The sequence below is a fragment of the Entelurus aequoreus genome, linkage group LG10 (genome assembly GCF_033978785.1).
Source record: "Entelurus aequoreus isolate RoL-2023_Sb linkage group LG10, RoL_Eaeq_v1.1, whole genome shotgun sequence".
In the NCBI taxonomy this organism is placed as follows: Eukaryota; Metazoa; Chordata; class Actinopteri; order Syngnathiformes; family Syngnathidae; genus Entelurus; species Entelurus aequoreus.
Window position 1 is genome coordinate 60,052,865 of NC_084740.1, and position 16,816 is coordinate 60,069,680.

Genomic DNA, 16,816 nt, shown 5'->3' on the forward strand with positions numbered 1-16,816 from the left:
TAACTAGTAAATAAGTGCGATCAAAAGTGCGCTTACAATGGAGCCTATGGAAATTGCTCTATTCTGCCTTTAAAGCGCTTAAAAAAAAACATCCAAAAACTTCCATCAGGTTAGAAATGGCAACAGCGGAGGATGAATGTCTCATAGCAAGAAGATAGAGAAAAAGAAGCAGCTTATCGACTACAACAGTGTTTTTCAACCTTTTTTGAGCCAAGGCACATTTTTTTCATTGAGAAAAACCGGAGGCTCACCACCAGCAGAAATCATTAAAAAATGAAACTCAGTAGCCGATATTGACAGTAAAAAGTCGTTGTCGCAATTGTTGGATATGACTTTAAAGCAGACCTGGGCATTCTGCGGCCCGCGGGCCACATCCGGCCCTTTGTGCGTGAGGCCAATTATAAATTACAAAATAAATTTTAAAAAGTATCTATGTCGAGTGTGCAATACAACGGTGCTGCTTTTGTTTTGAAAATCATTATTTGTATTACTTCCGTGTGGACGTATGCGTGTGCGTGATTGTGAGTGAAAGTGAACAGCTGCAATCATTAATTACAAAATAAAGTTGAAAAAACATCTAAGTCGTGCGCGCAATACAACTGTGCTGCTTTTATTTTGAAAAGTATTATTTATGGGCGTGTGTCCGTGTGTAACCTGCGAGTGAAGGTGCACATGCAGCGACAAGTGATGCACGGTTTACACCCGAGACGCTAAAAAGAGAAAAGTTGATGAGGAATGGCGTGTTTCCAACAAGACATGGACCGCCAAGCAACGTTCCCTCTAAGGTGCGTGCCTGCGCAATTGCGCACTGCTCAAGCGTCCTCTGCGCACAGCAAATATATGCCGCGCACCAAATCAAATCCCATCTGAATTCTAAACAAAATAAACATAAATATTCTATGTAATTTTGCAATGCAACTTTGAGTGACAGTGACAACAAGCGGCCCTAACGGTGTCCGTCAACACCGTTCAATTGAACACCGTTCAATTATTGTAACGTCTATCGAGATGCTTCGAGGACAGGAATTATATCGATCACTTTATTGAGCAAAACTGTTTAAATTCGGACATAACCACACCAAAAACATGAGTAAAACAATTCTATCTTCGAAAAACTAGTCATTTTCTGCCGTACAAACCAGGCCAAAACCAACTTGTCATCTGTCACCAACACGCATAGCACTAAACCACTGGTGCGTTTATGGCCACACAAAAAGTCGGACAACTCAAACACCACACAGTTACACTATGACTCCTCAGTCATACGTGTGCTTATTTTACTGTCATTTATTATTAATGTTAATTTATTTATATTAGTCATGGAATGCTGTTACACACACTATGTTGAAGTATTACTATTATTATTAATTATTATTATTATTATAATTATTATTTATCTTACGGTGTATATCAAAAATAATATTGAGCAAAATTTAATTTAAATATTGTCGATGTGGCCCTCCAGCAGTGCTCGGGTTGCTCATGCGGCCCCCGGTAAAAATTAATTGCCCACCCCTGCTTTAAAGCATAACCAAGCATGCATCACTATAGCTCTTGTCTCAAAGTAGGTGTACTGTCACCACCTGTCACATCACACCCTGACTTATTTCCACTTTTTGTTTTCTTGTGTGTAGTGTTTTACTTCTTGTCTTGCGCTCCTATTTTGGTGGCTTTTTCTCTTTTTTTGGTATTTTCCTGTAGCATTTTCATGTCTTCCTTTGAGCGATATTTCCAGCATCTACTTTGTTTTAGCAATCAAGACTATTTCAGTTGTTTTTATCCTTCTTTGTGGAGACATTGTTGATTGTCATGTCATGTTCGGATGTACGTTGTCTTTGCTCCACAGTAAGTCTTTGCTGTCGTCCAGCATTCTGTTTTTGTTTACTTTGTAGCCAGTTCAGTTTTAGCATACTTGCCAACCTTGAGACCTCCAATATCGGGAGGTGGGGGGGCGTGATCAGGGGGAGGAAGGGGGTGTTCGGGGCGGGGGGCGTGGTTGGGGCGTGGTTAAGAGGAGAGTATATTTACAGCTAGAATTCACCAAATCAAGTATTTCATATATATATATATATAATATATATATATGTATGAAATACTTGACTTTCAGTGAATTCTAGCTATATATATTGTTTTATTTTATTTTTTATTTTATTATACATATAAATAAAAGACATACTTCAATTTCAGTGTTCTGCAGGCTATCCAGTAGGTGGCAGTATTTTCCTGTTTAAGAGTGTCACAACATTGCTGTTTACGGCAGACGAACTGCTTTACGGTAGACTAAACGTGACTGCTGTTGTTGTGTGTTGTTACCGCGCTGGGAGGACGTTAATGAAACTGCCTAACAATAAACCCACATAAGAAACCAAGAACTCTCTCTCCTTGTTGTGCACTCTACTCTCTAAAAGCCGTAGATGTTATGACGTCATTGGGCAGGCAAGCTGCTGGGAAAGCGGACGTGAGAAGGGCTGTCCCTGCTCAGGTCCGCATTGAGCTGGAGGGGGCGTGGCCTCCAGCTCCGGCTGAATACCGGGAGTTTGTCGGGAGAAAATCTCTGCCGGGAGGTTGTCGGGAGAGGCGCTGAATACCGGGATTCTCCCGCTAAAAACGGGAGGGTTGGCTAGTATGGTTTTAGTTTCCTTCCCTAAGCTTCAATGCCTTTTCTTAGAGGCACTCACCTTTTGTTTATTTTTGGTTTTAACATTAGATACCTTTTCACCTGCACACTGCCTCCCGCTGTCATCTGCATGTTGTGATCACGACAAACCATGTTCCTGACATCTACGAAGCAATTAGCTACCGGCTGCCACCTACTGATATGGAAGAGTATTACACGGTTACTCTGCCCAGCTCTAGACAGCACCGACACTCAACAACAACACATTATTTGTAGACTATAATTACTGGTTTGCAAAAAATATTTTAACCCCAAATAGGTGAAATTACATAATCTCCCACGGCATACCAGACTGTATCTCACGGCACAGTGGTTGAAAAACACTGGACTACGACATCACTGGCGGAAATGCGCAAATTTTCAGGACTTATGTAGATCTCAAATACACATCAGCAGGTGCCAGAAGGTAAGAAAAGTGGGTTTTTGCATAACAAAACAAAACACCAGATAATATGTCTGCTAATAGGTGCCATTTTGCAGTCCTCATACACACACCATAATAATACTTGTATCTCTGACTACGGTATCAGTAATGGGCCGACCATCCATCAAGCGGTGCGGCTTCAAAGTGTTGCGTCCGACCAGATGTTCCTCCAGGGAATTTAATTTTCTGGTCACTCCCAAGTTCTTTTTATGGCACATAAGCTGAAGTTTAAATTGATCACCAGGCAGTAGTTGGTATTTTGTGGTCAATCTCCCCCCAAACCCACGGAAGAGCTGTGTTCTTCCATCTGTCCCTCGCTCCCACCCTCGTTGTTATGGCTACTCCCTGAGTTATCTCTACTCCCTGCATTACAGAGCTATCAAGGCCAGACCATACCGTACACTTTGAAGACTCAAAAGAGAACAAAATGGAGCTGTTTTGCAATACGACCACGAAACTAAAGAAGTAACACTTAAATATGGATATATGTAATTATCCACTTCCGTCAAAAGTCGTACAAAACATTTTGACAGATTTTTGAGTGCCGTGTGTGATGTTCTTTATTTTATCCTAAAACAATACAGTATTTTTTAAACTGGGACAGTCTTCACATATTTACAGACTTAAAAGTGAGCTATAAAGTACTGCATGAATTGGCTCCAGTTCATCAGCCAAAGAAACAGCCGTGAGCGTGTCACGCCAGGCTCTGTCAGAGGTGACTGTTAAATTCCTCTGCACTTTCAGTAAGTCGGCCGGGTCAGTAAGGAGTGCAAATGTGTGGAACTCCGCACCTGTGGAGGTTAAACTGGTCAAAACTTACAAGGCCTTCACAAAAACATTGGAAATGTGGCTTATCAACGCCTACAGCTGCCAGCACTAAAAGATGAGCCTGTTTTGATGCTAAGATAAATTATTTCATTTTTGATCATATTGTATATGTAGTGTGTGCTTTTTTTCTTTTAAATTGTAATTTTACTGCCTTTTTACAGATGAAAACTAGTCTTCTGGCTAATTCTGGCTTTTTTAACCATGTGTAGTCTTGTGTTTTATGGAATTGCATTGTCCCCTTTTAATAAAACTAATCTAATTTAATTTAATTTAAAGTTTTGGTGTTTACTGGCGTCATAGTGCAGTCTACACGTATCTCTTATGTGTGACTGCCATCTACTGGTCACACTTATCATTACACCATGTACCAAATAAAATCACTTCGAGGTCGGTAAGCACAACCAGAATTATTCCGTACATTATGCGCACCGGGTTATAAGGCGCAACATCGATTTTTAAGAAAATGAAAGGATTTTAAGTGCGCCTCATAGTCCGAAAAATACGGTACGTTTATTTACCAGTTAGAATGCATAATTTCTTTACTAGCGTCATAGTCCAGTCCACACGTATCTCTTATGTGTGACTGCCATCTACTGGTCACACTTATCATTACACCATATACCAAATAAAATCGCTTCGAGGTCGGTAAGCATAACCAAAATTGTTCCGTACACTATGCGCACCGGGTTATAAGGCGCAACATCGATTTTTAAGAAAATGAAAGGATTTTAAGTGCGCCTCATAGTCCGAAAAATACGTTACATTTATTTACCAGTTAGAATGCATAATTTCTTTACTAGCGTCATAGTCCAGTCCACACGTATCTCTTATGTGTGACTGCCATCTACTGGTCACACTTATCATTACACCATATACCAAATAAAATCGCTTTGAGGTCGGTAAGCATAACCAAACTTGTTCCGTACATTATGCGCACCGGGTTATAAGGCGCAACGTCGATTTTTGAGAAAATGAAAGGATTTAAAGTGCGCCTTATAGTCCGAAAAATACAGTACGTTTATTTACCAGTTAGAATGCATTATTTCTTTACTGGCGTCATAGTGCAGTCCACACGTATCTCTTATGTGTGACTGCCATCTACTGGTCACACTTATCATTACACCATGTACCAAATAAAATCACTTCGAGGTCGGTAAGCACAACCAAAATTATTCCGTACATTATGCGCACCGGGTTATAAGGCGCAACATCGATTTTTAAGAAAATGAAAGGATTTTAAGTGCGCCTCATAGTCCGAAAAATACGGTACGTTTATTTACCAGTTAGAATGCATAATTTCTTTACTAGCGTCATAGTCCAGTCCACACATATCTCTTATGTGTGACTGCCATCTACTGGTCACACTTATCATTACACCATATACCAAATAAAATCGCTTCGAGGTCGGTAAGCATAACCAAAATTGTTCCGTACATTATGCGCACCGGGTTATAAGGCGCAACATCGATTTTTAAGAAAATGAAAGGATTTTAAGTGCGCCTCATAGTCCGAAAAATACGGTACGTTTATTTACCAGTTAGAATGCATAATTTCTTTACTAGCATCAAAGTGCAGTCCACACGTATCTCTTATGTGTGACTGCCATATACTGGTCACACTTATCATTACACCATAAACCAAATAAAATCGCTTTGAGGTCGGTAAGCATAACCAAAATTGTTCTGTACATTATGCGCACCGGGTTATAAGGCGCAACGTCGATTTTTGAGAAAATGAAAGGATTTAAAGTGCGCCTTATAGTCCGAAAAATATGGTACGTTTATTTACCAGTTAGAATGCATTATTTCTTTACTGGCGTCATAGTGCAGTCCACACGTATCTCTTATGTGTGACTGGTCACACTTATCATTACACCATGTACCAAATAAAATCACTTCGAGGTCGGTAAGCACAACCAGAATTATTCCGTACATTATGCGCACTGGGTTACAAGGCGCACCGTAGATTTTTGAGAAAATTAAAGGATTTTAAGTGCGCCTTATAGTCCGAAAAATACGATACGTTTATTTACCAGTTAGAATGCATTATTTCTTTACTGGCGTCATAGTGCCGTCCACGCGTATCTCTTATGTGTGACTGCCATCTACTGGTCACACTTATCATTACACCATGTACCAAATAAAATCGCTTCGAAGTCGGTAAGCACAACCAAAATTATTCCGTACATTATGCGCACCGGGTTACAAGGCGCACCGTCGATTTTTGAGAAAATGAAAGGATTTTAAGTGCGCCTTATAGTCCGAAAAATACGGTACGTTTATTTACCAGTTAGAATGCATAATTTCTTTACTGGCGTCATAGTGCAGTCCACACGTATCTCTTATGTGTGACTGCCATCTACTGGTCACACTTATCATTACACCATGTACCAAATAAAATCGCTTCGAAGTCGGTAAGCACAACCAAAATTATTCCGTACATTATGCGCACCGGGTTACAAGGCGCACCGTCGATTTTTGAGAAAATGAAAGGATTTTAAGTGCGCCTTATAGTCCGAAAAATACGGTACGTTTATTTACCAGTTAGAATGCATAATTTCTTTACTGGCGTCATAGTGCAGTCCACACGTATCTCTTATGTGTGACTGCCATCTACTGGTCACACTTATCATCACACCATGTACCAAATAAAATTGCTTCGAGGTCGGTAAGCGCAACCAAAATTATTCCGTACATTATGCGCACCTGGTTGTAAGGCGCAACGTCGATTTTTGAGAAAATGAAAGGATTTTAAGTGCACCTTATAGTCCGAAAAATACGGTACGTTTATTTACCAGTTAGAATGCATAATTTCTTTGCTGGTGTCATAGTGCAGTCCACACGTATCTCTTATGTGTGACTGCCATCTACTGGTCACACTTATCATTACACCATGCACCAAATAAAATTGCTTCGAGGTCGGTAAGCACAACCAGAATTATTCCGTACATTATGCGCACCGGGTTATAAGGCGCACCGTAGATTTTTGAGAAAATGAAAGGATTTTAAGTGCGCCTTATAGTCCGAAAAATACAGTACGTTTATTTACCAGTTAGAATGCATTATTTGTTGACTGGTATCATAGTGCAGTGTACACGTATCTCTTATGTGTGACTGCCATCTACTGGTCACACTTATCATCACACCATGTACCAAATAAAATTGCTTCGAGGTCGGTAAGCACAACCAGAATTATTCCGTACATTATGCGCACCGGGTTACAAGGCGCACCGTCGATTTTTGAGAAAATTAAAGGATTTTAAGTGCACCTTATAGTCCGAAAAATACGGTACGTTTATTTACCAGTTAGAATGCATTATTTGTTTACTGGCGTCATAGTGCAGTCCACACGTATCTCTGTGTGACTGCCATCTACTGGTCACACTTATCATTACACCATGTACCAAATAAAATTGCTTCGAAGTCGGTAAGCACAACCAAAATTATTCCGTACATTATGCGCATCGGGTTATAAGGCGCAACGTCGATTTTTGAGAAAATGAAAGGATTTTAAGTGCGCCTTGTAGTCCGAAAAATATGGTACGTTTATTTACCAGTTAGAATGCATTATTTGTTGACTGGTATCATAGTGCAGTGTACACGTATCTCTTATGTGTGACTGCCATCTACTGGTCACACTTATCATCACACCATGTACCAAATAAAATTGCTTCGAGGTCGGTAAGCACAACCAGAATTATTCCGTACATTATGCGCACCGGGTTACAAGGCGCACCGTCGATTTTTGAGAAAATTAAAGGATTTTAAGTGCACCTTATAGTCCGAAAAATACGGTACGTTTATTTACCAGTTAGAATGCATTATTTGTTTACTGGCGTCATAGTGCAGTCCACACGTATCTCTGTGTGACTGCCATCTACTGGTCACACTTATCATTACACCATGTACCAAATAAAATTGCTTCGAAGTCGGTAAGCACAACCAAAATTATTCCGTACATTATGCGCATCGGGTTATAAGGCGCAACGTCGATTTTTGAGAAAATGAAAGGATTTTAAGTGCGCCTTGTAGTCCGAAAAATATGGTACGTTTATTTACCAGTTAGAATGCATTATTTGTTGACTGGTATCATAGTGCAGTGTACACATATCTCTTATGTGTGACTGCCATCTACTGGTCACACTTATCATTACACCATGTACCAAACAAAATCGCTTCGAGGTCAGCAAGCACAACCAGAATTATTCCGTACATTATGCGCACCGGGTTATAAGGCGCACCGTAGATTTTTGAGAAAATGAAAGGATTCTAAGTGCGCCTTATAGTCCGAAAAATACGGTACGTTTATTTACCAGTTAGAATGCATTATTTATTTACTGGCGTCATAGTGCAGTCCACACGTATCTCTCATGTGTGACTGCCATCTACTGGTCACACTTATCATTACACCATGTACCAAATAAAATCGCTTTGAGTTCGGTAAGCACAACCAAAATTATTCCGTACATTATGCGCACCGGGTTACAAGGCGCACTGTCCATTTTTGAGAAAATGAAAGGATTTTAAGTGCGCCTTATAGTCCGAAAAATACGGTACGTTTATTTACCAGTTAGAATGCATTATTTCTTTACTGGCGTCATAGTGCAGTCCACACGTATCTCTTATGTGTGACTGCCATCTACTGGTCACACTTATCATTACACCAAGTGCCGAATAAAATCACTTTGAGGTCGGTAAGCGCAACTAGAATTATTCCGTACATTATGCGCACCGGGTTATAAGGCGCACCATAGATTTTTGAGAAAAATGAAATGATTTAAAGTGCGCCTTATAGTCCGAAAAATACAGTACGTTTCTTTACCAGTTAGAATGCATTATTTGTTTACTGGCGTCATAGTGCAGTCTACACGTATCTCTCATGTGTGACTGCCATCTACTGGTCACACTTATCATTACACCATGTACCAAATAAAATTGCTTCGAGGTCGGTAAGCACAACTAGAATTATTCCGTACATTATGCGCACCGGGTTATAAGGCGCACTGTCCATTTTTGAGAAAAATGAAAGGATTTAAAGTGCGCCTTATAGTCCGAAAAATACAGTACGTTTCTTTACCAGTTAGAATGCATTATTTGTTTACTGGCGTCATAGTGCAGTCTACACGTATCTCTCATATGTGACTGCCATCTACTGGTCACACTTATCATAACACCATGTACCAAATAAAATCGCTTCGAGGTCGGTAAGCACAACCAAAGTTGTTCCGTACATTATGCGCACCGGGTTATAAGGCGCACCGTAGATTTTTGAGAAAATGAAAGGATTTTAAGTGCGCCTTATAGTCCGAAAAATACGGTACGTTTATTTACGAGTTAGAATGAAGAATTTCTTTACTGGCGTCATAGTGCACTCTACATGTATCTCTTTTGTGTGACTGCCATCTACTGGTCACACTTATCATTACACCATATACCAAATAAAATCGCTTCGAGGTCGGTAAGCACAACCAGAATTATTCCGTACATTATGCGCACCGGGTTATAAGGCGCACTGTCCATTTTTGAGAAAATGAAAGGATTTTATGTGCGCCTTATAGTCCGAAAAATACGGTACGTTTATTTACCAGTTAGAATGCATAATTTCCTTACTGGCGTCATAGTGCAGTCCACACGTATCTCTTATGTGTGACTGCCATCTACTGGTCACACTTATCATTACACCATGTACCAAATAAAATCGCTTCGAAGTCGGTAAGCACAACCAAAATTATTCCGTACATTATGCGCACCGGGTTATAAGGCGCACCGTCGATTTTTGAGAAAATGAAAGGATTTTAAGTGCGCCTTATAGTAAGAAAAATACGTTACATTTATTTACCAGTTAGAATGCATTATTTATTTACTGGCGTCATAGTCCAGTCCACACGTATCTCTTATGTGTGACTGCCATTTACTGGTCACACTTATTACACCATGTACCAAATAAAATCGCTTCGAGGTCGGTAAGCACAACCAAAATTATTCCATACATTATGCGCACCGGGTTATAAGGCGCAACGTCGATTTTTGAGAAAATGAAAGGATTTTAAGTGCGCCTTATAGTCCGAAAAATACGGTACGTTTATTTACCAGTTAGAATGCATTATTTGTTGACTGGTATCATAGTGCAGTGTACACGTATCTCTTATGTGTGACTGCCATCTACTGGTCACACTTATCATTACACCATGTACCAAAGAAAATCGCTTCGAGGTCAGCAAGCACAACCAGAATTATTCCGTACATTATGCGCACCGGGTTATAAGGCGCACCGTCGATTTTTGAGAAAAGGAAAGGATTTTAAGTGCGCCTTATAGTCCGAAAAATACGGTACGTTTATTTACCAGTTAGAACGCATAATTTATTTACTGGCGTCATAGTGCAGTCCACACGTATCTCTCATGTGTGACTGCCATCTACTGGTCACACTTATCATTACACCATGTACCAAATAAAATCGCTTTGAGTTCGGTAAGCACAACCAAAATTATTCCGTACATTATGCGCACCGGGTTACAAGGCGCACTGTCCATTTTTGAGAAAATGAAAGGATTTTAAGTGCGCCTTATAGTCCGAAAAATACGGTACGTTTATTTACTAGTTAGAATGCATTATTTCTTTACTGGCGTCATAGTGCAGTCCACACGTATCTCTTATGTGTGACTGCCATCTACTGGTCACACTTATCATTATACCATGTACCGAATAAAATCACTTTGAGGTCGGTAAGCGCAACTAGAATTATTCCGTACATTATGCGCACCGGGTTATAAGGCGCACCATAGATTTTTGAGAAAAATGAAAGGATTTAAAGTGCGCCTTATAGTCCGAAAAATACAGTACGTTTCTTTACCAGTTAGAATGCATTATTTGTTTACTGGCGTCATAGTGCAGTCCACACGTATCTCTTATGTGTGACTGCCATCTACTGGTCACACTTATCATTACACCATGCACCAAATAAAATTGCTTCGAGGTCGGTAAGCACAACCAGAATTATTCCGTACATTATGCGCACCGGGTTATAAGGCGCACCGTGGATTTTTGAGAAAATGAAAGGATTTTAAGTGCGCCTTATAGTCCGAAAAATACAGTACGTTTATTTACCAGTTAGAATGCATTATTTGTTGACTGGTATCATAGTGCAGTGTACACGTATCTCTTATGTGTGACTGCCATCTACTGGTCACACTTATCATCACACCATGTACCAAATAAAATCGCTTCGAAGTCGGTAAGCACAACCAAAATTATTCCGTACATTATGCGCACCGGGTTATAAGGCGCACCGTCGATTTTTGAGAAAATGAAAGGATTTTAAGTGCGCCTTATAGTGAGAAAAATACGTTACATTTATTTACCAGTTAGAATGCATTATTTATTTACTGGCGTCATAGTGCCGTCCACACGTATCTCTTATGTGTGACTGCCATCTACTGGTCACACTTATCATTACACCATGTACCAAATAAAATCGCTTCGAGGTCGGTAAGCACAACCAAAATTATTCCGTACATTATGCGCACCGGGTTATAAGGCGCAACGTCGATTTTTGAGAAAATGAAAGGATTTTAAGTGCGCCTTATAGTCCGAAAAATACGGTACGTTTATTTACCAGTTAGAATGCATTATTTCTTTACTAGCGTCATAGTCCAGTCCACACGTATCTCTTATGTGTGACTGCCATCTACTGGTCACACTTATCATTACACCATGTACCAAATAAAATCGCTTCGAGGTCGGTAAGCACAACCAGAATTATTCCGTACATTATGCGCACCGGGTTATAAGGCGCACTGTCCATTTTTGAGAAAATGAAATGATTTTGAGTGCGCCTTATAGTCCGAAAAATACGGTACGTTTATTTACCAGTTAGAATGCATTATTTCTTGACTGGCGTCATAGTGCAGTCCACACGTATCTCTTATGTGTGACTGCCATCCACTGGTCACACTTATCATTACACCATGTACCAAATAAAATCACTTCGAGGTCGGTAAGCACAACCAAAATTATTCCGTACATTATGCGCACCGGGTTATAAGGCGCAACATCGATTTTTAAGAAAATGAAAGGATTTTAAGTGCGCCTCATAGTCCGAAAAATACGGTACGTTTATTTACCAGTTAGAATGCATAATTTCTTTACTAGCGTCATAGTCCAGTCCACACGTATCTCTTATGTGTGACTGCCGTCTACTGGTCACACTTATCATTACACCATATACCAAATAAAATCGCTTCGAGGTCGGTAAGCATAACCAAAATTGTTCCGTACATTATGCGCACCGGGTTATAAGGCGCAACATCGATTTTTAAGAAAATGAAAGGATTTTAAGTGTGCCTCATAGTCCGAAAAATACGGTACGTTTATTTACCAGTTAGAATGCATAATTTCTTTACTAGCGTCATAGTCCAGTCCACACGTATCTCTTATGTGTGACTGCCATCTACTGGTCACACTTATCATTACACCATGTACCAAATAAAATCGCTTCGAGGTCGGTAAGAACAACCAGAATTATTCCGTACATTATGCGCACCTGGTTGTAAGGCGCAACGTCGATTTTTGAGAAAATGAAAGGATTTTAAGTGCACCTTATAGTCCGAAAAATACGGTACGTTTATTTACCAGTTAGAATGCATAATTTCTTTGCTGGTGTCATAGTGCAGTCCACACGTATCTCTTATGTGTGACTGCCATCTACTGGTCACACTTATCATTACACCATGCACCAAATAAAATTGCTTCGAGGTCGGTAAGCACAACCAGAATTATTCCGTACATTATGCGCACCGGGTTATAAGGCGCACCGTAGATTTTTGAGAAAATGAAAGGATTTTAAGTGCGCCTTATAGTCCGAAAAATACAGTACGTTTATTTACCAGTTAGAATGCATTATTTGTTGACTGGTATCATAGTGCAGTGTACACGTATCTCTTATGTGTGACTGCCATCTACTGGTCACACTTATCATCACACCATGTACCAAATAAAATTGCTTCGAGGTCGGTAAGCACAACCAGAATTATTCCGTACATTATGCGCACCGGGTTACAAGGCGCACCGTCGATTTTTGAGAAAATTAAAGGATTTTAAGTGCACCTTATAGTCCGAAAAATACGGTACGTTTATTTACCAGTTAGAATGCATTATTTGTTTACTGGCGTCATAGTGCAGTCCACACGTATCTCTGTGTGACTGCCATCTACTGGTCACACTTATCATTACACCATGTACCAAATAAAATTGCTTCGAAGTCGGTAAGCACAACCAAAATTATTCCGTACATTATGCGCATCGGGTTATAAGGCGCAACGTCGATTTTTGAGAAAATGAAAGGATTTTAAGTGCGCCTTGTAGTCCGAAAAATATGGTACGTTTATTTACCAGTTAGAATGCATTATTTGTTGACTGGTATCATAGTGCAGTGTACACGTATCTCTTATGTGTGACTGCCATCTACTGGTCACACTTATCATCACACCATGTACCAAATAAAATTGCTTCGAGGTCGGTAAGCACAACCAGAATTATTCCGTACATTATGCGCACCGGGTTACAAGGCGCACCGTCGATTTTTGAGAAAATTAAAGGATTTTAAGTGCACCTTATAGTCCGAAAAATACGGTACGTTTATTTACCAGTTAGAATGCATTATTTGTTTACTGGCGTCATAGTGCAGTCCACACGTATCTCTGTGTGACTGCCATCTACTGGTCACACTTATCATTACACCATGTACCAAATAAAATTGCTTCGAAGTCGGTAAGCACAACCAAAATTATTCCGTACATTATGCGCATCGGGTTATAAGGCGCAACGTCGATTTTTGAGAAAATGAAAGGATTTTAAGTGCGCCTTGTAGTCCGAAAAATATGGTACGTTTATTTACCAGTTAGAATGCATTATTTGTTGACTGGTATCATAGTGCAGTGTACACATATCTCTTATGTGTGACTGCCATCTACTGGTCACACTTATCATTACACCATGTACCAAACAAAATCGCTTCGAGGTCAGCAAGCACAACCAGAATTATTCCGTACATTATGCGCACCGGGTTATAAGGCGCACCGTAGATTTTTGAGAAAATGAAAGGATTCTAAGTGCGCCTTATAGTCCGAAAAATACGGTACGTTTATTTACCAGTTAGAATGCATTATTTATTTACTGGCGTCATAGTGCAGTCCACACGTATCTCTCATGTGTGACTGCCATCTACTGGTCACACTTATCATTACACCATGTACCAAATAAAATCGCTTTGAGTTCGGTAAGCACAACCAAAATTATTCCGTACATTATGCGCACCGGGTTACAAGGCGCACTGTCCATTTTTGAGAAAATGAAAGGATTTTAAGTGCGCCTTATAGTCCGAAAAATACGGTACGTTTATTTACCAGTTAGAATGCATTATTTCTTTACTGGCGTCATAGTGCAGTCCACACGTATCTCTTATGTGTGACTGCCATCTACTGGTCACACTTATCATTACACCAAGTGCCGAATAAAATCACTTTGAGGTCGGTAAGCGCAACTAGAATTATTCCGTACATTATGCGCACCGGGTTATAAGGCGCACCATAGATTTTTGAGAAAAATGAAATGATTTAAAGTGCGCCTTATAGTCCGAAAAATACAGTACGTTTCTTTACCAGTTAGAATGCATTATTTGTTTACTGGCGTCATAGTGCAGTCTACACGTATCTCTCATGTGTGACTGCCATCTACTGGTCACACTTATCATTACACCATGTACCAAATAAAATTGCTTCGAGGTCGGTAAGCACAACTAGAATTATTCCGTACATTATGCGCACCGGGTTATAAGGCGCACTGTCCATTTTTGAGAAAAATGAAAGGATTTAAAGTGCGCCTTATAGTCCGAAAAATACAGTACGTTTCTTTACCAGTTAGAATGCATTATTTGTTTACTGGCGTCATAGTGCAGTCTACACGTATCTCTCATATGTGACTGCCATCTACTGGTCACACTTATCATAACACCATGTACCAAATAAAATCGCTTCGAGGTCGGTAAGCACAACCAAAGTTGTTCCGTACATTATGCGCACCGGGTTATAAGGCGCACCGTAGATTTTTGAGAAAATGAAAGGATTTTAAGTGCGCCTTATAGTCCGAAAAATACGGTACGTTTATTTACGAGTTAGAATGAAGAATTTCTTTACTGGCGTCATAGTGCACTCTACATGTATCTCTTTTGTGTGACTGCCATCTACTGGTCACACTTATCATTACACCATATACCAAATAAAATCGCTTCGAGGTCGGTAAGCACAACCAGAATTATTCCGTACATTATGCGCACCGGGTTATAAGGCGCACTGTCCATTTTTGAGAAAATGAAAGGATTTTATGTGCGCCTTATAGTCCGAAAAATACGGTACGTTTATTTACCAGTTAGAATGCATAATTTCCTTACTGGCGTCATAGTGCAGTCCACACGTATCTCTTATGTGTGACTGCCATCTACTGGTCACACTTATCATTACACCATGTACCAAATAAAATCGCTTCGAAGTCGGTAAGCACAACCAAAATTATTCCGTACATTATGCGCACCGGGTTATAAGGCGCACCGTCGATTTTTGAGAAAATGAAAGGATTTTAAGTGCGCCTTATAGTAAGAAAAATACGTTACATTTATTTACCAGTTAGAATGCATTATTTATTTACTGGCGTCATAGTCCAGTCCACACGTATCTCTTATGTGTGACTGCCATTTACTGGTCACACTTATTACACCATGTACCAAATAAAATCGCTTCGAGGTCGGTAAGCACAACCAAAATTATTCCATACATTATGCGCACCGGGTTATAAGGCGCAACGTCGATTTTTGAGAAAATGAAAGGATTTTAAGTGCGCCTTATAGTCCGAAAAATACGGTACGTTTATTTACCAGTTAGAATGCATTATTTGTTGACTGGTATCATAGTGCAGTGTACACGTATCTCTTATGTGTGACTGCCATCTACTGGTCACACTTATCATTACACCATGTACCAAAGAAAATCGCTTCGAGGTCAGCAAGCACAACCAGAATTATTCCGTACATTATGCGCACCGGGTTATAAGGCGCACCGTCGATTTTTGAGAAAAGGAAAGGATTTTAAGTGCGCCTTATAGTCCGAAAAATACGGTACGTTTATTTACCAGTTAGAACGCATAATTTATTTACTGGCGTCATAGTGCAGTCCACACGTATCTCTCATGTGTGACTGCCATCTACTGGTCACACTTATCATTACACCATGTACCAAATAAAATCGCTTTGAGTTCGGTAAGCACAACCAAAATTATTCCGTACATTATGCGCACCGGGTTACAAGGCGCACTGTCCATTTTTGAGAAAATGAAAGGATTTTAAGTGCGCCTTATAGTCCGAAAAATACGGTACGTTTATTTACTAGTTAGAATGCATTATTTCTTTACTGGCGTCATAGTGCAGTCCACACGTATCTCTTATGTGTGACTGCCATCTACTGGTCACACTTATCATTATACCATGTACCGAATAAAATCACTTTGAGGTCGGTAAGCGCAACTAGAATTATTCCGTACATTATGCGCACCGGGTTATAAGGCGCACCATAGATTTTTGAGAAAAATGAAAGGATTTAAAGTGCGCCTTATAGTCCGAAAAATACAGTACGTTTCTTTACCAGTTAGAATGCATTATTTGTTTACTGGCGTCATAGTGCAGTCCACACGTATCTCTTATGTGTGACTGCCATCTACTGGTCACACTTATCATTACACCATGCACCAAATAAAATTGCTTCGAGGTCGGTAAGCACAACCAGAATTATTCCGTACATTATGCGCACCGGGTTATAAGGCGCACCGTGGATTTTTGAGAAA

At 39.9% G+C, this 16,816-nt stretch overlaps 1 protein-coding gene across 3 annotated transcripts in view; it reads left to right on the forward strand.

The window, feature by feature from the left end:
• tln2b (talin 2b) overlaps positions 1–16,816 on the forward strand; it is a 410,959-nt gene that overhangs the window by 314,553 nt on the left and 79,590 nt on the right. The window lies entirely within an intron of this gene.